The sequence below is a fragment of the Cygnus olor genome, chromosome 13 (genome assembly GCF_009769625.2).
Source record: "Cygnus olor isolate bCygOlo1 chromosome 13, bCygOlo1.pri.v2, whole genome shotgun sequence".
Lineage (NCBI taxonomy): Eukaryota > Metazoa > Chordata > Aves > Anseriformes > Anatidae > Cygnus > Cygnus olor.
The window spans coordinates 16290642-16312751 of NC_049181.1; the positions used below are offsets into that span (position 1 = coordinate 16290642).

A 22110-nucleotide genomic window follows, 5' to 3' on the forward strand; every position below is an offset into this window, starting at 1 on the left:
ATGTGTCACCAGGTTTGTAGAGGCCAGGGGCAGCTCTCCTGGGGTTGGGCAGCCGTGAGGCTTGCAGCAGGCACGGCGCCCCCCGGAGCTCTGCCCACCTGAGAAGCCCGAGGTGCGGTCAGGGTGGACCTGCACCAGCTGTGGTTGGAGCTGTTTGAAAGCTGGTCCTGGATGCCTCTAACGGGAGGCAGCTGGGAACTGTAGGGGCGAGGGCTAGTTGTTCAGAACCATTCATTTTAATGTTTAATTATTATTTATGCTGCTGCATTTTGGCTCCCGCGGGAGCAGGGCCAGCAGGAGGCGAGAGGCCACCAGCCCCACGCTTGGCCCGGGGGAGTCGTGGCCGTAATGGGGCCGAGTCCTAATTACACCTAATTGAATTTAGGGAGCGAAAAAAATACCCAGGCAGAGCGAAGCTCTTTAGCAGAGGGCAGGCGCCAGCTGTCACTGATGGATGAGCTCCGATTATTATTCTTCATTTTAATCACGGGCAGAAAGTCTGAAATGGGATCGGCTGTGAAAAAGGAGCTGCCAGCACGCAGGGGGCCCTCCTGCTGCCAGGGGACAGAAACCTCGTCCCAAAAGGAGCAAAGCAACACGGGGAGAGGGCAGGGACGGGGTGTGTGCCTGGCAGCACCTGGGTCACAGCCTCGGGCCTCATCCTGCTCCTCAAGCTCTGCCTCCACCTTTCAGGGGCCATCCAAAGGTGGGGTCCACGCTGTGCCCTGCGGATCTGGGGCTCCAAGCACCCCTGCTGCCAGGCGGGACGGCGTTAGCGTGGCTGTGGGGGCAGCGGTGTGGCGGAGCCATGCTGCTGGAGACGGGCTGGAGGCTGTGCTGCTTTAACCTTTTGCCACCATTTTCCTGCTGCACAGGTGGCAGGAGAAGCAACTCGTGGCTGCTGGAGGGCACCGGTGCTTGGGATGTCCCCGTCCCACCCCGGGTGCTTTCAGAGCTGCAGCGTTAATTACCTGCTGATAAATGCAAATCCACTCGCTGGTGAGTCTGCGTGCTGAACAAATGCACGCAAATCTGTCTGTCTTCACGCAAATGCATTTCACATTTTCAAGCATTGCTTTTGTTTTTCTTTCCCAAAGCAATTTCCGCAGCCCTGACAGAACAACGCTGTGCCACGAAGGGAGACGCAGGTGACCGTCCCGCTGAAGACTGGGGTTGCTGTTCATTTAATTTCCTCTTTACCTCCCTGAGTCCTTGAGTTAAGGTCTCTGTTCTTAGGGGTACACCAGCAGGCTGCTGTGCCGGGGGACCCATCCTCATCGTGTGCCCCAAAACCACGCACACGGAGCAGAGATGCTCAGCACCAGGATCCCCACAGCTCAGCCCTGCTGCAATCCCCAGCGGCTGCTGACCCCGGGAGCTGCGTGCTGGAGATTTATTTTTTAATCTCTCTATTTTTAGTATGATGCTGAGGTCTGTTTTATGATGGAAAAAAAAATCCCGCTGGGCTGCAGCGTCTCATGGGAAGGAGCCGGCACCTGCTTGGAGCTGCCGAGCTGTTCCATCTGCTTTGGGCATGCAAAATATCGCAGAGGCAGCAAGACCAGGCTGCCGGTCGTCCTGCTCCCCAAAACCACCCCCTGGAGACATCGGGGCTTTGTCCCAGCAGGGTTTCCCCACCCCACGGAGCTGGGGAGCATGCGTGAGAGCTCGCTTTTTAGCAGCACCCTCCTGCAGGCAGCAAGGTGAGGGCTGCAGGTGTCGGAGAGCATCCCTTGCCCTCCCCAAATGCCCGTTTTCATCAGATTCTTCTTTGCAGGAACCGCATCCATCCGTGCGGATTTTGGGGACCAGTTTTGATGTTGGGCTGACCTCTAAGGGAGAGCTCCGTTATTGCACCGTGTGGGCTGGAGCGATGCTTCCCACGGTGCCCGGGTTTGTATCAGCTGCAGACGGTGACCCCACAGCCTGTGACCCTACAGCCTGCGGTGCCCCTGCGTAGGCTGCCCCTGTACGGGCACAGCCAGGTGCTGACAGGGTGGAAGGAAACGAACCGGTGTGGTCCGCATGTGCCGGGTGCCCAGATCTTTGCGTATGAGACGTTTTGGGGAAAAAAACCTCTTTCCGTGGCTCCCTGCTGGGCCTTGGCTGCGCCAGCTTTGTGACGCCAATGGCTTTGCTCCAAAAACCGAGGGTTTGTCGGTGCCTGGTGTTGGGGAGCTGCCCCAAGCGCTCCCTTCCCGCTGCCTTTCTGGGGGGCTGGGGATGCGTCGTGCGCTGCTGGGTGCCTGTGCTAGAGCCGCAGCTTTTTATTTCCCAGCCCCACAGCCTGCGCCTTCGTCCTGGTGGGCAGCGAGCAGGTTTGGGCAAAGCCAGCACCCGGCACCAGAGGGCACCAGGGACCCGCTCAGCCCAGTGCCACTGGTGGGACCCGCGGGCTCTGCTCCAGGGACGGCTTTTGGTCCTCTCCTTGCTCGAGAGGGAGGAAAGCCTAGAAACGTGCCCCGTTTCAAAAAGCCCTCTGTGCATCAGCACGATGTACACGATATTAATCTAGATATCCATCCTGCTTAGCGTTTGGTTTGTGTTTCAAATTTTACAATGGTTTAAAGCAGAGAACCTCTTATTTTCTGCACAGGCCCGGGGTCAGGGATGCGGGATGCTGTCCCCTCTGCTCTGACCCATGGTATTGGGCACCCGCTGGTCATGTCATGCCCTGCAAGCTGCTGCTCCAGCTGCGCCTTCAGAGGCACGTCTGGGTAAGGTCATCGCAAGAAGCCTTAAGGATTGTGTAAGCTGGGGGGGAGCAACGCAGCTTTCCCCCAGGATTGTCCCATCTCTCCCAGAGGGTCTCTGCGGGGAGATCTCAGGGCCGAGCGGTCAGTGGTGCAGGGTCCAGCCGCCTCCTCGAGGAGCTGGGGCTGGAGCCGCCGCTGACACACGGAGCGGAAGGAGGACAGAGGTTGCAGCCTCCCAGGCACCGGCTTTTTATGTATTTCCTCCTGCTCTTGCTTCCATGTTACCAAAAAAAAAATAAAAAAAAATCAAATAAATCTTCCGAAGCAGGAAGGATCATGGGTGGAGATCCTGGGGAGACGATCACCCACATGCTTTAATGCTGGGGTTTTGCGCGATGTTGCTGCTCCTGCTGCTGCGGCCGAAGGCGCCCATTTGCTTCCTTCTCTTCAGCACAGCGGAGTCATCCCCATAAATGCCAGCCAGGAGTGGAAGAGGACTGAGGTGGGGCCATCCAGCACCTTAGGGAATATCTGAGGCTGGTGCAAGGCCACCTATGGGTGCTAAGGATCCAGGCGTGCCCGGAGCGAAAGCCAACGCGAGGACACGATCGCTGGATGGAGCCCCGGGAGGGGTGGCAGCCCCGGCTGGATATGGGAAGAGTCTCCAGGGTAGGCTTAAGGGATGCTTGAAGCCAAAGGAGCATCAAATATGATTAAAGAGTGATTAAGGCTGACTTTGGAAAACAGGACTTGAGGAAAAAAATGCTGGGAGATAAATAGAGGGATTTCTTTGCTCACTTGGTGTGGTGAAACGGCTTGAGCTAGAAGGAAAGCAGCAGAGCCTGAGTCTGGCTGATGCAGCCCTGACCTCACAGATGTTGTTTATAAGTTTTGTTATAGTTTTGTTTTGTTTGTTCGCTGCCTGATTTGCAAACCCTGGTGCTGGGGCTGTGGGTCATGGGGTGCTGGATGTCCCCACTGGCTGGGGTTTGAGAGAGGAGCTGGAGGGATGGGGTTGGGTGGGAGAAGCCTTTCTGTCCATGATGCCACAACCCCTGCGTGGCTGTGTCAGCATCTGGCCCACAGCATTGGGTGGAGGTGCTCCTGTCCATCGGCCCTGCGTGGTCCCATGTGGCATCCCAGGAGTTCTCTTGCTTCACGTCTTCCCCACGGAATGCTGATTTCCTCTTCCTATCCCAGGAGGAGGAGGCAGTTCTCCAGAAGTTCCTTCCCAGGCCCATCTGGCAGGGTCTCTGCTTTCCCAAATGCATCAGAGCTGCTGGCGTGACCCTAAGCTCCCCCGCTCCCATGGAGGGGTGCAGGAACTCAGGTCTGGGGTATGGCCCCGGCTGCTCCCCACAAACCCGGAGCTGGAGCCTGCCACGAGGCTGACAGATCTCAGCACCACCATAAGCAAACTTCTTCTGACCATAAAGGCAGGGCTGGAAGCTGCTGGTCGGTGGCCTCCCATGAGATGCAAGGTACAGGGCTTCCAGAAGGCATCAGGCACCTGGGGGAGCTCCACAAGGCATGTGGCAGACTCCTTGTTGCTTTGAAGCCTTTTATTGGAAAAATGTCTTCTGCACCAGCCAGCAGAAATCAGCAGGCTGGGTTCCATGGCTCAGGCCCAGCAGCAGGATCTGTTCCTGCTGGGTCCCACGTTTGGAAGCAGTGCTGTCTGGAGCGTGCACACTGGGAGGGGTTGGAGCAGAGCTGCTCTGATGGGGTCAGGGGCTCGGCACCGCCTTGCTGTGCGCTGCTCCAGGTCCTCTCCATCCCCCTAAGGCGTCAGGAGCAGGAGGAGGATGACGCTGATGAAGAAACGTCGCAGCTCCTCGTGGGGAGGAGGACAGCCCTGCAGCTCATCCAGGGGCAGGACATGAGACCTGTTTCCCACCTCCACACCTGATGACATTTCCCCATGGGATGCTCGCAGTATTTGCATGCGGGTTTTCCATGGCTGCTGAGTGGATGTGACGCTGTGGGCGCGGGGAGGCCAGATCCTGGGCCAGCAGCGGTGCTCGTCTGCGACGTGCTATTAATAACCCACTGCCGTGAGGCTGGAGGAAGCGAAGGAAGTGGAGTTAATACATGGAAACGTGTCCTTGTGTTCCCACTTGCTGCAGCCAGGCCCTGCCTGTCGCTGCCTCCCCTCCCCGGCCCAGGCTGTGGCGGTGCTCAGGGGCCGGGCGCAGCTGCGGAACAGCCCGGTTTGGGGCAAAGCACTGCAGAATAGGGATTTCTAGGTTTCTGGAGATGGCGTTTTTATCTCCTTGGCACCGGGCTGTGTGCTCAGCACCGTCTGCGTGGGGCCTGCTGGAGCCTGGCCCACGGTCACCTGAACATAGAAGCCATGGACTGTGGTGCCGGGCACTGGAGGAAATGGTGCCCAGCTCCACGCCGGGTCTTGGCTGGTGTCCAGATGCCAGAAGGAAGCATGTCAGAGTGGGAGAGCTGACTGTGTGTATTTAGGGCACTGGGCAGGCTCCAGATCCGGGTGAATTTAGGGCCTGGGCGTCCTCTGTCATCTGAAATGGTGTGAATGAAGTATAGTGGGAAAGGGAAGGAGACGAGGAACCGGCTGACTCTGGGTCTTCACGCTCCAAACAACTTTGGGTTTCCAAGGGGACTCTTGGAAGTTAACTCCTTATCGCTTTTCTTTTTCTCCCCTTCTCGTTAGGAGCAGTTACACCCTACAGCAGGGTCTGCAGCATGGTGCCCGCGGGGCCAGAGGTGAGGAGCGAGGGAAGGGATGGTGTTTCGGAGGCCACCATGTCACCTCCAGACCCAGGGAAATGCCCCAGCATGGCAGCTTGGCTCCACCAGGCCTCGTGTCCGCCTTCACCGCTCCTTGCAGCCCTTCAGGTCTTTTCCTCTGCTGGTGGGCCCCGGGAAACATCTGAAGGAGCCTCCATCCGATCCCATCGTTTATTTCTCGCCTGGGATCCATAATTCCCTGTTTGTGACTGGGTTTTCATGGCCTGGCTGTAATTTCTGTCATTTAGCTCTCTGCAGAGCACTAGGGGTAAGTACCTGGGAATGTCCCTGGCAGAATCGGTATTTAAGAGCTTCCCACTGCTTTCTGGAGTGTTTCCTGCAGGTTTTAAGCTCCTTCCAGAAGGACTACAGTTGTGTTCCTGCTCTTGCTGCCTCCGAAGCTCGGCGCGGGTATAGCGGCCATGGCTGATACACAGAAGAAGAATGGCACCGCGGGGCTGGGCAGTGAAGCCCAAAAGGGAGAAGGCCGGGGTGGCCCTGATCCAGCTTCCACTGCAATCCACAGAACCAATATAAAACATTAGGTTTAGTGGAAGTGGGCCTGCATTCACTGTGGGTCGCTTTTTGGAGTCCTGGCCCTTTTGGAGGCCGTCTCCCCTTCAGGAGGCTGAGGATGCATGAGGCCAGAAGGGGCTTCGTGCTGCCTGCACCCCAGCCCAGAGAACATGTTTGGTGTCCGGTGCATCACTGAGAGGATCGGAGAGGCGGCTGGGAAGCTCCGGGATCACACTGGTGCGTGGCGCGGCTGACACGATGGTTCCAATCCCACTTAATTGTGGGGTCCAATTAATACGCCCCTCTGTAGCGCACACCTGCCCCTCATGGAGGACACCAATACTGTAACTTCACCCAACCATCACTCGCAGTGGAAAAGCACCAATTAAATCCTCTAAACCTTTTCTAATAATGATTTCGTTTCTCCTAAGTACTCTGACTGTTGCATGCAAAGGCTTTGTTCTTGTTGTTTTTATTTAAAAAAGAAGAAATATTTAGCTGTAGGGTCTCTGCATGGCCCAGGTGCCGACTGGGAGAGGCGCTGGGTTTGTGAGGTGCAGGCCGTGCCCTCTGTGCGTGCTCAGCCCGTGCTGCTCGGGGACCCCATTCCTCGGGGGGCGGTTTTTGGGGTGCCCGAGCTGCCGCTGCGTGGCCGGGGTACAGCCGGGCACCGTTCCCCCACGTGCTTATGGGTCACAAAACGAGCTTTTTGGAGCACGCAGCCAGCCGCCCTCCGCACGCCGTTGCCCGGAGGGGGGCCTGGCGCCTGCTCGCTGCCGGCTGAACCCCAGGGGTCCCCCCGGGGGGACGGGGCCCGGGCCCAGCGCCGGCGGGGCGGTGGCGGCGGCCGGCCCGGAGCGGAGCCGCCCCCGCGCTTCCTCCGCGGGCCGCAGCGGGGCCGAGGCCGTCGGGAGGCGCCGCGGGTCTGGGGCGGGGCACACGGGGCCCCTCTCCGGACCCCCCGCTCGCATCCAGCCCGGGACCGCTTCAAGAATAATTTTTCACTTTTTATTGTTATCTTATTTATTTATTGTTGTGCCCCTGCGGCCGGTGCCGGGCGGGCCCCGACGGGACGGGGCTGCGGGGGATGCGCGGGGGCGGCGGAGCCCCGCGGCCCGCCCCGGGCCTCGGCGGGTGCCCCCCGCGTCCCCCTGCCCGAGGGCGGCCCCCGGACCCCGGGGCACCCCCCGGCCCCTCCGGGGCTGCCCGAGCCTCTCCCTGAGCGCTCCCCGGGGTGCCGGGGGGGCCCGCAGGGGGCCGGGGCACGGAGGGGTTTGGGGGGACGGGGGGGGCGGCAGCCCGGGTCAGTGCATGGCACGGGCACCCTCCCTTCCATCCCCCTCCCTTCCATCCCACCCTTTTACCACTTTTTAATTTTTTTTTTACTTGGAATAACTCGCACTGTCACTTTTCAACTTTTATATTTTTATTTTTATTTTTTGAGGGGTGTTTTAAAACATTTCGACTCCCGGACAGCAGGGTCACCGGGACCGTCCAGCAGCGGGGCCATGCTCTGAGGTAAGAGCGGGACCGGGACGCAGCCCCCCGCATCTCGGACCCCGAACCGCCCCGGGGGGCGGCGAGCAGAGGGCAGGGAACCCCGGGGTGGTTTAAATCCGATAGTTAGGGAAGGCTGCCCGCTCCCTGCACGGCACCGGGACTGATTGGTTTTGGGGAGGGGGGAAAAAGGTGCCAGATGTACCCTGGGGGGCCAGGCCGGCACAGGGGGTGCCCAGTTTGTGCCCCATCCCAGGGCACCGGCATCGCCAGCTCTTCGTGCGTGGGGCTGCTTCATTTTGGATGTGTTGTGTTTGGCCTTCTTATGTGTCGCGTTAAGGGGTGTAGCTGATTAACCTGTATGGGTCCAGTTGGGTTCAGGGTACTGAACTCCCACGGTCACGGATTCACCAACAACGTAACGCGCCCTCACTCCAGTCGCGTTCAATGAGAACTATCACGGCCAGGAACAATGCAATTAAGTACAATTTATTACAGCAACAGGTACACAGGTTCTTTGGATTGCCGGTGATAATTTATTGTTTGCAAAAGCAAGCTAGCATGCATGAAATACGCAAGTACACAGCCTGGCTATTAACACGTTGAAAGGCACAAAGACTCTATAGAGATGATGGTATCTTCCCTCATGATGGTATCTTCCCTGTACGTTTTATTTAAAATGGGAATATTAGTTTAATTTTCCTAGCCACTTTAGGCAATTACTCCACATTATGTCAGACATGGAACAGCCGTCTGTGGAGCAGAGCCTTGTGTCTCCGCTCGGTGCTGACAGCACTGATTTTCCGTTAAACGACAGATTTATTAGGGCTTTATCTGCTGGGTTATGACCTGCAAACCTGAGCTGTAATTTGCCAGAAGGGGGCATTTTGGAAGTGTCGTAAAGAACTTCGGTAGCACGTGGGGTGAGCAGAGCAAAGTCGGCTTGGCCATCAAACAGGTGGCGGTCTTGGGATTGAGGCTTTGCTTTTTTTTGTCCTCAAATGTTGCTCTGGTGTAGCTGACCGTCTGTGAGAGGTTGACTGGGGTTCTCCCCTGCTCCCCTTCAGGTGCAGGGCTGCCAGCGCCCAGCCTGCCGCTGCTGGTTGCCCAGTTCTTCTCAAAACCTGGCCTTTTGACACGTGTAGTCTGCATATTTTACTACGAGTAGCTTTAAGCGTGGAAGTAATTTTAGGGCTGAAAGTGTAGCAGAAAGGGTTTCTGCTCCTCTTTGAAAAATACTGTGGAAAAATAAACGATGCTGACATTTGCTGAAAGGCGTTGCAAGCGGGGCCGGAGAGGTGCTGATGGTCAGACACCCGCTGGTGTGTGCGGGTGCTTCTCCATCATGTGCACCCCAAATGTCCTCTCCTGTGGCTGGGCTGGGGGTGGCAGCAGGGCCCTGCCACAGGGCTTTGAGCCCTGTGCTCACGTCGTGCTGCAGGGTGAAAAGACAAGAAGCTCTCGAGCTCTGGCCGTACCTGCGTCCAGGATGCAGTTTTTGTCCGTCCCCATTTTGCTGATAATCCTCCCCATCTCTCCTCAAATCCTCTAACCCAACAGACCTACCTGATACCCAGTTCCTGTTTTGTCTGGGGCAATAGCAGGATTTGGTTTTGCTCACGTCCTAAAACATCTCGCTGTTTTAAAAGGATGATGCAGGCTGCTCAGGATTGCCACCGCCCTGGCAACGCTCGGGACCAGCTTCGCACAGGGTTCACGCTCAGCCCAGCCCCTGCCTTTCTGCTTGGGTTTTTGATGGGAGTCCTCAGCGTTAAGGAAAACTTGGAGTGAAAGCAGGGTCGGTCGGCCACAGTGCCTCACAGCTGCTTCTCGCAGCTTCACCTGGCTCATGGAGTGATACTGAATCACGTAAGGCAGGAAGGACACCTTTAACCTCTCCGTGCCTCAGTTTCCTATCCGAGCGGTGGAGCGAGCGCTGCACTCCCGTGTTTGCTTCCGCTTTGTTTTCTTCCTGAACTAATCCTTGTGGCTTGGGTGGTTGGCAGCGACAGCCCGTATTTCCCATGCTGCGTGATCCAAGTCGCAAAACCCCGCCTGCTCCTCACCCTGCAAACCTCTCTCGCCGTCAACGTGTGATTTTTTGGGTACGACTCACGTGCCAGCAGCAGGAAGAGGATTTGAAGGCTCTGAAGCCCGGTGGCGCTTCCCCTTGCTGCAGCGATGCTCTCTCGCTCCTCGCCTTGCCTTCCAAGGCCCTCGTCTCCCTCCCACTGGTTTTTCTTCCCCTTTTTGCTGCCGTCCTGAAAGCGGGGGAGCACCAAGCTGCGGCGGGTGGCAGAGCAGAGCCGCATGCCTGCTGTGCCCCTGGATCGAGCGTAGACACTGCCGGGGCTTCTGAAAGCTCCAAGAGCTAGCAGTGGGGCATTGTTTTTGCACACGATAGGCATTTTTGATTAGCACAAGTGAAACGGGGCAGTTTTAAACTCATTAATGGCTCTCCACTGTGCTCGGAGTGTCTCCTGGCTGAGGAGGGGGGTGGCCAGGAGAGGCCGTGGGGCTCTGCTGTCTCCCGCTGGACTTTTCCACTGTCCTCGGGTTGGTTTTAGCCCCAAACCTCCCTGCGCTGCAGCGGCTGACGCCCGCTTTCCCTCCCGTCTCGCTCGCTTTTCCTTGCTCCGCTCTTTTGTCCTTTGCTTGGACTTGCGCTGGAGCGGGGCGAGCGCTGCAGGTGTTGTCACTTCCCCAGCTTAGACCCGGTGGCTTCAGCTGACGTTTCTTGTTGCCTTGCCATTTTTGGATGCCAAATGGATGCAGCTGGTGCCCTACGCCCGCAGCAGCTGTGTGAACAACCTGAACCCAGCGTGGAGCCCCCAGGACACCTGCTGGGTGCCGGTACAGACCAGGGGCTGCAGTGCCACTGGGGCCGGCTCCAGGCCAGCCACGAGTGCAGGCAACCCAGAAGTTGTTTCGGTTTTCCCGATTGGGAGCACAGCGCAGGAGCAGGTAGGGCTCTGGCCACCGGGTAGCAGCGAGGCTGAAATGAATAGGCTTTACGCCCCTTCCGAGGGGTGGGCTGTTAAGAGGAAGAAAAATAAGGAAAAAAGCTAGTCGCTGAGGGCGAGGTGATGCCTTTCTGAATAAGGGCTGTAGGGCAGCGCTCTGCCCGTTGCCCCCCGGCCCCCGCCATGGGCAATGCTTCGTGCGGATGCGGTGGCTGGGCAGCGCGCTGGGGAGGCGAGGAGAAGCAGGGGACGCCGCAGCCTGATGGAAATGAGCAGACCTCCAGGCGTGCAGCCAGGAAGGGAGCTGGGTTCCTCCAACAGGCTTACCCAGCGCCACCTTTTCGCCCAGGTCTGATGCTGTGAACTGCAGAAAGCAGCCCGGTGCTTGCGGACGGGGTTCTGCAGAAGCGCTCTGCTGGAGCAGTTGCTGGTCTTTGCTTCTGAGTTCGCACCGGTCGAGGTTTTCGTGCTCTGGGTTACTGCGGTGATGGCTGCAGTAACCCCCAAGGGCAGCCACTGCCTTCCCGGTCTCCTCTCTGGTCTGTAATTGGTCCCTGTCACTTTTTGCCATCATAAGTTAAAGCCAAGGGTTTTAATAAACTTTTCTGACGATACTAAGTTGCATTAGATAGAAATGTTTGTGTAAGGTGGAAGTAAATAAATGCATTTCAGGACACAAGCCAACCTGTGTCTGACAGAGCTAGAAGCGCCAGGGTACAGATTATTCCGTAATTACTCATTAACGAACTTCTTGCCTCTTCCCCTGAAGCATTTACCCTTGTCCAGAGCCCAGGAGGAAGCACTGGGTTATGTAGAAGCCCTCCGTGATCCCGGCTGGCATGCTTGTGCTCCTCAACACTTCGGATTGTAATCAGTAGGTTTTGCACCCATGAAGAATTAGGGCAATGCCACATTAACTGTGATAGATATAGGGAGTCTGTTCGCAGGGTTTCAGGCTTGAACTTTCAGCGTGGAAATTAGTCTATAATCTCTCTGGGCACCTTGCTTTGATTCCTGGAAAGTTTCACTTTTATTTACAGCTACAGCGCGCACACGTACAAGAAGACAGAGCTGGGAACCCACAGCTTTTTGGGCAGCAGCTTTAGCGGAGGCTGCAGCAGGACGGCTGCGTGGATCCGCGCAGCGCCATGGCCAGGGCATGCGGACCTGACGGCTCTTTTCTGTTTGGCACCGGCTGGAAAAGCAAAAGCATCGTGTCTCCCTCCAGACGCACTGGTGGAGGTGTGACTTCTGCTGGGAGCAGGAAGGGTCTGCTGATCTGGGGACCGCGTCTGTCTGGTGGTGCTGGAGAAACCCCTCTCAGTGGCATTTCCCCATTTCTTTAGATCCCCTCTGCTGTGAGGATAAGCGCAGTGCCAGAATGAGCACTGCGGTCGCTAGGTCAAAGTTAGTACAGGCACCTAAATGGGAAAATTTAGGGAAATCTGTTTTTTTGTACTGCGGGCAGCTGTCTTCCCTGGCACTCGTGTAGGAGCCGGGGCTGGGCGAGAGGCAGACGGGGCACGCTGCCTGGGATGCGCAGGAGAATTTCCAGAGGCGAAGCAATCTGGGACAAGGTCTGTTTTCCTGCTGTTGGTAATAAACCGGGGCTCATCCTTGTGTGGTCTAAACGTTTCTAGCCGTGAGGTTCTGGGGAGGCCTTGCTCTGAGCTGGATAAATGACAGCTCGGTTGGGCCTGGGGGCTGTGGAGATGGGCCAGAACCTCACGTTCAGCATCTAACCCAGCTCCCAAATTAGACGCTTAATTCATTTCTCCTTTTTTTTTGCCCCTTTTCTGCTGTTGCATTGAGCAGCTTTTGAGGTTGGGGAAACTGGGAGTTGCTCCCGCTCCCTGCTGGTGGGGTGAGCAGGAAGGTTTAGCACAGCCTTTTTTGGGGGTTAAAAACAAGGCGAACACGGGTGCGTGCCCTTGACACGAGAATCAAAAAGATCGCATTTAACTGGGCTGCGGGCACGTCCTTGGCTGCCTCCTTCCTGCTCCCTGGTGCCTGGTTTTGTCACCTGCTCGGCCCATGGGGCACAGGGGTCGCTGCCCGTCGCGCTCCTGCATCTGTGCCCTCAGGACCAAAGTGTCTGCCTGCCCCTGTGCTGGGGTAGCTCTGCACAGCCCTTCCCAATAGCCCTGTCTTCCAGGGAGATGGTGTTTGTCACGCCGGCTGTGTTGGGTTCCTTGTTTCCTTGCCGCGAGCGGTTGTGAAATAGCGGCTGTTTGGCTTGTACCTGCGATGGCCTCTGTGCCATCAGCTGGGCACACTGCTGCGGGGAGGGGGAGCACACCTCTAGCGAAAGGCAGGGAAGAGCCCAGGAGCTCCTCGAGGCAGTGGAAGATCTCTCTGGCTGCTGTGGGATGTGAGTTTTGCACAGGTTTCCTGCTGGGCAAGCCCATATTCTTAAATACTTCTCCTTATGTACTTCTTTTGCCTCCTCCAGGGGAAGAAGAGGTCACTTTTTCCACTCCGCTGATGGGGACAATGAATCACAACTGGTGTGGGAATGTGCTACTGGGACCAGTAACCCTTGAAAATCCCTGCCGCCTGTATCCCCGTGTCTCCAGGCATTTTGCAGCCCAGGTGCCGTGTGTTGGGCATGAGCACAGTGCAGCGAGCGCTCTTCTGATGTTTCTTAAGTGGGGTGGGCAGGAAGGATTGGCTCCTTGGAGAGGTTTTAGTTGAAGGGAGTGATTCGGTGTGCATGTGGGACAGCCAGTCATTTCACTACAGGAAGGAAGGCGTCAGCCCATAGCAAAGATCCAGCACATGCTCCTTAAGGAGCCAAGGAGAAGGCACAGCGCTGGGATAACACCCAGAAAACTCTGCAGGTTTTGCAAACTTCCTTTTCTTTTCAAAGGTGGTGCGTTGCTGCTGTTGCGTTTCAATGCACCGCTTGCTTGGGGCTTGCTGTTGTGAAGGTCCAGAGCTGTGGCTGGGGTGTCACTGCTGCTCCGTGTTGGCTGAACGCTGTGCCGTGTTCAGCCAGCTTAGCTCTGTGCGGTGCTAGCTGGCAAATTGGCGTGGTGCTTTTTTGCACAACAGCAATGTTGATACGTGCACACCGTGCAAGTTCCTGCAAAAAATGCAGGCTGCCTGCTTGTGGTCCCAAACCATGCCTGCTTTGGGGTGTGGGGGAAGATGGATTTTTTAGTACGTTGCTGGCCATAGCAATAAATCCACTTGCTGTGGTTGAAAGCGAGTTGTAGGGGAGACCTAAAAGAATATAGAAAAGTATGAAATAAAAGGATGCCTAGTGCTTGGACCAAAATCCCCAGGTCCTCGCAGAAAGGGTCAGGCTTTGTTTCACAGGTGGTGATAAAAAGAAACTTCAGCTGCTCCTGCTCAGCTTTTTTTTGCTTTTTTTTTTTAACCCTAAAAAGAGATTAGTGTGTTGTCGATGAGGTCAGGTCAGCTTCTCCTTCCGCCGTCCCAGCTGGGTGCCCTGAGCAGCTCTGCTCAGCACGGCCGTCTGTGCGTGCACGGCCGCATCCCGGAGGGCGGGGCATGGCTGGGAGATGAAAAAGCTCATCGGTAATGATGCTAATTGAATCGGACGCTGCTTCCCTCTGCTCAGCCACTGCTGCTGGCTCGAGTGGGGTTCCCGGTGCGTGAGGAATACGAGCTGACAGCCCCCTTTGCTGGGAAAAGCCACGTGGGCGACACCGTGCAGCGGTGCCGGCTTAAAAGCCGCTCGTTTGGGTTAGCGTCGGTGTCGGTGTCGGGACGGCAGGGCAGGCCTCCGGCGGTTGTGTCTCTTGCCGAGAAGCACCGGGCAGCGTTTCACGTGTCTGGAGACGATACCTGCTGCCCACCACGGCCATAGGCCCCGTGTGCCTCAAGGGAGGCCGTGGTCGCTGCAGTTTGCTTTCCCCCCCTTTGGCACGGGGATGGCTTTGTCTGTTTGGTAGAGAAACCTGAAAGAAGTGAAGGTTCCTGTTCAAGCTGCTGTACGGAGCAAGGCCGTTGGGGGACAAGTACAGGGGAAATGCCACCCCTCCATCTGCCTGGAGACAGGCGTAGGACTTCGAGGGAGGCGATGAAGTACGCGTTCATACCCTTTGACTTCTCAGGTCAATGTAAAGGAGCTGGTGAGAAATCTGCCGAAATAATTCTTTAAAATGTTTGAGCAGAACCAGCTGCTAGGTGTCCTCCGGAGCTTTGCGTGTGCATCTGGGGCTGTCGTCAGCACTGAGCTCCTTGTCTCTGATCCTGAGCTAAATATCGTAGAGTCACAGAATCATAGACTCATAGAATATCCCGAGCTGGAAGGTTCCCATGAGGATCACTGAATCCAACTCCTGGCACCGCGCAGGTCTGCCCAGAAGCTTAGACCATGTGACTAAGCGCACAGCCCAATCGCTTCTTAAATGCAGACAGGCTTGGTGCAGTGACTCCTTCCCTGGGGAGCCTGTTCCAGTGTGCGACCGCCCTCTCGGTGAAGAACCTCTTCCTGATGTCCAGCCTAAACTTCCCCTGCCTCAGCTTCACACCGTTCCCACGGGTCCTGTCACTGGTCACTAAAGAGAATAGATCAGCGCCTGCCCCTCCTCTGCCCCTCGTGAGGAAGCTGTTGTCCACAATGAGGTCTCCCCTCAGCCTCCTCTTCTCCAGGCTGAACAGGCCCAGTGCCCTCAGCCGTTCCTCATACGTCTTCCCCTCTAGGCCCTTCACCATCTTCGTCGCCCTCCTCTGGACACTCTCCAACAGTTCAATGTCCTTTTTGTACTGTGGTGCCCAGAACTGCACACAGTGCTCGAGGTGAGGCCGCACCAGCGCAGAGCAGAGCGGGACAATCACTTCCCTCGACCGACTAGCGATGCCGTGCTTGATGCACCCCAGGGTACGGTTGGCCCTCCTGGCTGCCAGGGCACACTGCTGGCTCATGTTCAGCTTGCTGTCAACCACAGCCCCCAGATCCCTTTCGGCGGGGCTGCTCTCCAGCGTCTCGTCGCCCAGTCTGTACGTATAGCCAGGGTTGCCCCATCCCAGGTGCAGGACCCGGCACTTGCTCTTGTTAAAGTTCATGCAGTTGGTGATTGCCCAGCTCTCCAGTCTGTCCAGATCTCTCTGCAATATGCTGAACGCACATTAACACAGAGACACAGAGTGCGAGGTCTGGAGCTGCGGCAATATGTGTACGAGTGCGACCCTCCACACCTGACTGCAATACTGGCATCAGCGAGCTGTCACGTAGGATGGCACGGATTTTTCTCGTAGTGATTCCGTGTCAAAGAAAAAAATATAAATAAAGTCCCCAAACAACAGAAGCAAGGAACAAATAATTCTTTCAAACATTTGAGCAGGAACAATAGGGTAGAGTATGCATTCTCTGGGGAGAGCTAATGGCTGAAGCCGATAGGAGCACAGTGCCTGCCTTACTCTGCTTTGTAACTGGCCCAAACCTTTGCTCAGCCGAAGATTATTTATAGCAAATGTTATGGCAGAAGCATGTGTGACCTCTAGGCTCCCTGCGAGGGGAAAAGCTTTCCTGTACCGTCTTTGGGATACAATAGACAATTATTTGGACACTATCTTTGTGTCAGATACAAAATACTGAATGCTGGTTGCTGATTTCTGTTCTTACGTTGAGGCTGCTGACAGCCATGCTTTTCTTCCTGAAGGATTTTTGGGGAAGGTAAGTATTTTTAAGGGATTCAGTGCAGGGAAATGTCACTGCTGTAAAGCTGCAGGGGAACTTCCACTGAATTGGCTAACTGGGAATGCAAAGCCATGTACGAGCATCCTGAGGCCGTCGCCTCCCAGTGTCCTCACGAAGCATGCAGCCAGTGGCTCGACACTGAACTTGTTCCAGCCACGTTTTTCCAGGGAAGCAGTCACAGCAGCAAGCCTGCTGGAGTTCAGGAGGCATTTGGACACTCTCAGGTGTATGGTTTAATTTCCAGGGAGTCCTGGGTGGAGCCAGGAGTGATGAGCCTTGTGGGTCACTTCCAACTTGGGACTGGTCCTCCGAACTGATAATGGGGTGTGCATGGGTGTAGACCCCATAGTCTGCGTGCACTGTAGCATTTCATCACTGTGGTATCAGAATATCTATAGCTGCTACTGAGATTGTAACTAAATGTTCTTATATGTAATTAACTACTTTTAAGTGACTACTGAACAGCCTAAGTAATGTGATGACAATTATTTCTTTGTTACGATGGCCACGGTCGGTGCCAAACACCTGAGAAGATCCGGGGAAGCAGCTGTCATGCATCAAAACATAGCCTTGTTCTGGAGGATAAGCGTGTTTTCTGACTTCCTTATTTTGTTCTGGTACCTGTGCATCCTAGGTGTAAACAGCAAAAGTATCCTTTCAGATCTATTTGGTATTCACCTTACTTTTATTTGCTGTATGGCAGAACAATTCAGAATTGCAAAAAAAGGGCTTATGAAAATGTGAACAGGTGTGCAAGGGATAATGCTGCAACAATATATATATATATATATACCTATACCTTCTCCACCTTTTGATCCAAATGAGCATGGATTTTCATACACCCAAGTTTTCTTCTCAAGTTTCTGCTGCTTGGCTTTGCATGAGGAGTTAGACGGCAGCTCTCCTCTCTGTGCAAGCACTGCAGACCAAGAGCTGCTGCTGGCTTGACAGCAGGTCTTGGGGCTCAGCGTGATGCAGGGCCGGGTGTACCCCCGAGCTGCTTGGCACCTCTCTGCACCACCACACTGTTTTATCGGGCCCACCGAGCCCCGAGTGTGGGGCTGCTCATGTTAGCTGTGAGCTGTCCCTCCCCTGGCAGCACAAGTCCAATGGATCTGACAGATGCAACTGAGCAACCCTGCCTGTCCCTCAGCTGCAGGCGAATCAGTCTCCTGCTCCGATTTCATTGTGTTCAGCCGTCACACAGTCTAAAGCTTCCAGAAATGGGAGGGAAGTAACGTTTAAGTTATACCTGAGCGAACTGATTTACTCAAACCAAAGTTTTGAGTTCCGTCCGTACGACTGCAGGGATGGAGCTGTCTGCGCATCCATCCGCCTGCCTGGTGCACACTGAAGTAACAAACACAAACACGGTTCCAGTACTGTAAAATCTTTGGCTTAGACCTGTGAAAACCACGCAGGGCAGATGCACGCTGCCGTGGGGGATGCGGCGTTTGCTTAGTGTTGTCTGGCAGGTTGTCCTCGGTGGCGGTGAGACCGTGGCTGCAGATCCCCCCCTGCCACTGAGCATTGCTTGGTGTTTCACCAAGATCTGTTCCCTCCCGGCTGGAGAGGGATCCAAACTGATCTCCTGCCCACCTCCTGCTCCTAAAGGTTTTTTTGTTGTTTTTTTTTAACTTCTTGTGTAATGCGTTTTGCAGAGCGTGTGAAATGCTGGTTAAATGCTATGGTCGCTTCCTACGGGCGCTGGAAAGCCATAACTGCGCTTGCTAACGGGCTGGAGATCCCTTTAGCAGATGTTTAACCCAAGTTTCTTCTTCTCGCTCCTTCCACCTCTATTTTTTTTTAAAAAAAAAAAAGCTACAGTACCACTATGCCTGTCCAAATCGCAGCAGCAAAGCGTCCGTCTTGTCCTGTAACCAGCAGATGCTGAACTTCTGCAGGGGCTGAGAAATCTGCGGCGTGGGCAGCTGCGTGCTGCTGTACCTGCAGGGTGGGCAGGGGCTCGAGCACCGCTGGCTCCTGCCGCTGGGTGCACGCTGTGAAATTGTGAGAGCTGCCTTGTGGCTGGTCCTTCGGAGCAGCACCGGGAGGCTGAAACGTCCGTGGAGACGTAGACAGAAAGGGGCAGAAGTCATGATTCTCTTGCTGCTTCTTTTACCTAAATACACTGAAGTAAATGTACCCTCATGAAAGAGATAATTTCCTGATGCTGGAGAGCTTAACATCTGTTTCCTCCCATTTTTTTTTCAGTGTTAGGACACGGTAGCGGAAGAACCGGTGGGATTTTCTTTCCTCTTTTTCTTTTGTATAGAGAGAGGCGCTGCATGCTGGGGCTTAATACGCTCTCCGAGAGCAGACAGGTTTTTCTCAAGGGCTGTGTGATCATTTGTTCTCTATTTTCTCTCCTTCCTGCCTCCCCCTGCCCCTCCTGGAGAGGAGCGGATACACCGAAGCCCAGGCAGGACTTCCTTAGCTCAGCCGTGCCTTCTGGCAGGCTGTGCCGCGTGCCCTCTCCCTGTCACCCCCCTTCCCCGGCAAACAATGGCCAAAGGCTCCTTCTTGTTTGTGATTTTATATCCCGCAGAGGAAGAGCCGAGTGGAAACTCGTGTCCTCAGGGGCCCTCGGTGCATTCCAGCTCCTGCTGCCGCCTTGCTGGACCGCCGCTGGCGCCTCTGCTGCGCCGTCCCCAGCCCGGCAGCACCGCGCGATGGGTGGCCGATGGGTTTTGAAGCAAATTTAGCTCTGCCGAAAGGTGAGAGAGGGATTGAGAGCCTCGGAGAGGTGTCCTGAGTCATTGCTCTGCAGGAGGAGCAGATGAGAAAAGAGACGGATGGTTTTGTTGGCGGTGCCTGGACAGAGCCCAGCTTCGACAGTGCTGGAAGCATCGGGTTGTTAATGAAAGGAAAAAACAAGCCCGTTTGGGGCACAGGCTTAATTGTAGCTGGTTTTCTGAAAAGGAAAAGCGGCTGCATAAAACTGGAATTTTAAGATGTAGTTGGTGACGTTCATGGTCTGTAACAACTTGAAGACCACTCAAGAAGCTCGCTCCAGAAAGCCAGGGTGGGAGAGACCCCGCACATCTTGGTTGGAGACTTGCTCTGCGATTAGCCAGCCACTTCATCCAGCAGAACTCTAACTGCTGGGGAGGGAGGGAGCGCTACCCACCCCTGCCCCTTCCTCCTGTCACGGAGCTTGTGCGTTCCTGTGGCTCACTGGGAGAAAACTAAAGCCAGCATTTCTGCTGCTGGGGCGCTGTCGCCTCGGGGCAGGCTGCTTGTGCTGCAGAATGAGATTGCCGAGGCAGCGCAGGGCGGGCACTGATGTACAGCCCTTTAGTTGGAGGTCCCAACTCTCCGCTGTTTTTGGTGTTTTTTCTAGCTAGGGAAGAGCTTTACAGCACTGAACAGTAAAACCAAAAACAACCCCCCCCCGCCTTCTGCTAGTTGACAAATAACTGTTATGATCTGAAGTGGTGTTCGCATTTACTAAGGACGAGCACGTAAGAAGATTGCCTGAGAAAATTGTTGGTTCCTGCCTGAAGCCTTGTGACAGCCCCGACTGCCCGGGCCCAGTTCAGAGTCCTGTAAATCCCTGAGAAGTGTCAGCTTTGCTGGGCATGTGGTGTTATTTCTGCTCTTGTATTCCTCTGCTAAATTACACTTAAATGGAAGAAAATTGCTGTTACTCCCACCTGTATCATGCAAGAAAAGCCCTTGTTGCCAAGGAAATGTTATGCGATCAGGAATGAGACACAAAGCACCGAGTTCTTTCTTAGAGATTTGGATAATGCAAAAAAAAATAAAATTCAAAGAATTTGGAAAGGTGTCATGGCTACAGATGTTGGAGTAACACACCTGGTACCATTTGCACGGGATTTTATGCAAATCTAATGCATCTGTCAGCCTCAGTTACCTGGAGAAGGAAGGTGAGGTTGGGAATGAAGGTGTGCTGGATTTGTGGTGAGAAGAACAACAGGGCCTGGTGCACAGGGCTGGGTTTTTGAAAAACCCTGTAACTCCTGTAGGCTGGAGCAGTTCTCAGTGTCTGGTTGATTACTGTGGTTTTTGAAACCATTCTCGTGGCCAGACGAGAAGCTGTGTGTTTCGCAGACCACACGCACCAGCCACAACCACCCAGCCGTGCCACCCTCTTGGCTCGAGGTAATTCAGGGGGTGGCATAAGGTAATGGCATCACCTCGCGGTGTCTGTGGCTAAAGTCTCACGTGCAGAGAGTTGCAGCTTAGCTGCTAGGCAGTAACTTGCTATACAGCCTGACATCTGCCCCTGCACCTGCAGAAAAGTAAAAAAGGTCAGGGGGATGACTAACCGTTTCGGTTTTCCAGCTAACGTGCACCCTCAAAAATATGTCCAAAATGCTGTCTTCAAAACCTCCTTTTCCTGCGTCCCAGAAAGATGTGTAAGAGTTAATCGGGTACTTTTGCATCCATTCTCCATACTCAGATTTTATTTGTCATTAAGGGCCGTAATGCTGCCAAGCCTGTGTGCTTTTTCAAAAAAAAAAACAAAAAAGCACACACCTATTTTTAATTTTAAAGTCACCCTTGTGCCCTGCCTTTCTAGGTTTTGTTGCTTCTCTGGGGAGGGGCCACACAGAGTCTGTCTCCTGTTAATGCCTCTCATGTGGGAAGTGGCCTCTCTCTCCTCTTTGCTAGCATCCCTCCAAAGACTTCGTAGAGAAGTCTTTGGCTTTTGAATCTTCTGCCCTCATGCAAGATCCACCCAGGCAAAACCAGTAAAGTATAACATGGGAAAGAGAAAAAATAGGGACCTTTTGTCATTTTGGTCTTTTGCTGCCATGCGTGTTTGGCCGCACAACTTGAAACTCCTCAAACCTGGAGTTCCTGGTTGAGATACTGTTTTATTTCAGCACTGCGCAAGTCTGGGTACCAGGTGATTTCCCACAAAGCTGGCACTTTCCAAGCCACACTTAATACAGTCTCTTATCACAACATTTACATGTTAGTACAATCCTCTAATTTCCAATTGCTTACATAATTAGCATACGGCTGACATGACAAAATCATTCTGTGCATCCTCAGAGGGGAAGGGTCTCTTGTTGGGCCAGGGTTCCTCAGACTAGGGGTGTGATTTTTAGTATTGTAATGAGGATAGTTCATGGATAGTTCATATTATAACAATCTTATTGTTGTTTTCCAGCCAATTGTTTCCAACAGGTTGAATAGTAACAAACTCAAAAGCATGTGTGTTGGATTTCTTCCTTACAAAATGGTCTTCTTGATTAAGTAGTTTCTTAGTTATTCATCCTTTAGATATCTTTAAGACCTGGGTCATCATTGCCCTTTCCTTGAAATACCTATTTTACATCTTTTCTCATGAAACAAAGTTAATGAAACAAAATTAACTAGTTACTGGCATCGTAACTCCCCCCTTTGAGACTTATGTAATTTAGATTACATTAGTCTCACCTATCCATCAGCCTGGTGCAGCACCTACCTACAGGTGCATTGTATTAGTATGTACATACAAACAAAGAATGTTACTACCCTTATTGTTAGGACTAAAATTTTCTTCATCCATAATTTCAGATCTAGAAACCAAGAAGACAACCACTGCAAGAGTTCAGAAAACCCATTAGGGAAGCTATCAATTCAAAATGGGTGTTCTGGCTTCAGACCACTTCTTGTTTTCCTTCGCCCCCTGGCTTTCTGACTACACTCAACCAACAAAATGCTTTAATGCGTTTAATGCTTTTAACCCCCTCATTTTCTAACTTAAAGAAACTTACACCTTTACACAGAAAATAAATATCTCTCTATATATAACGCAGATCACAATAATAGAAATACACTCCAATTTATACAATCTCAGACTATACATTTGTAGTCCATTAACTGTTGGTTTTCAATTTCAAAGGCTCTGTTATTCCAGTTTTGCACAGCTGTGGAGGAGCAGCTTTCACATGGCTGTAACAAATCCACAAGTCGATCCCTCTAAGCTTCACAGCAATATTTGCCCTTAACAGCACCAGGTACAGTCCTTTCCACTTCTCAGTTAGGGGTCTTC

The 22110-nt window shown here is 54.1% G+C and overlaps 1 protein-coding gene across 5 annotated transcripts in view; it reads left to right on the top strand.

Moving 5' to 3' along the window:
* Positions 1 to 7332: 7332 nt before the first annotated feature.
* ARHGEF9 (Cdc42 guanine nucleotide exchange factor 9) overlaps positions 7333 to 22110 on the top strand; it is a 184607-nt gene continuing 169829 nt past the window's right edge. For 3 of the 5 annotated variants that reach the window (XM_040571983.1, XM_040571984.1, XM_040571982.1), the window contains exon 1: positions 7334 to 7487. The gene's annotated coding sequence lies outside the window, so the exon portion shown is untranslated. Of the gene's footprint in view, positions 7488 to 22110 lie in introns of all 5 variants that reach the window. The other 2 variants (XM_040571981.1, XM_040571980.1) reach the window with 1 other exon arrangement.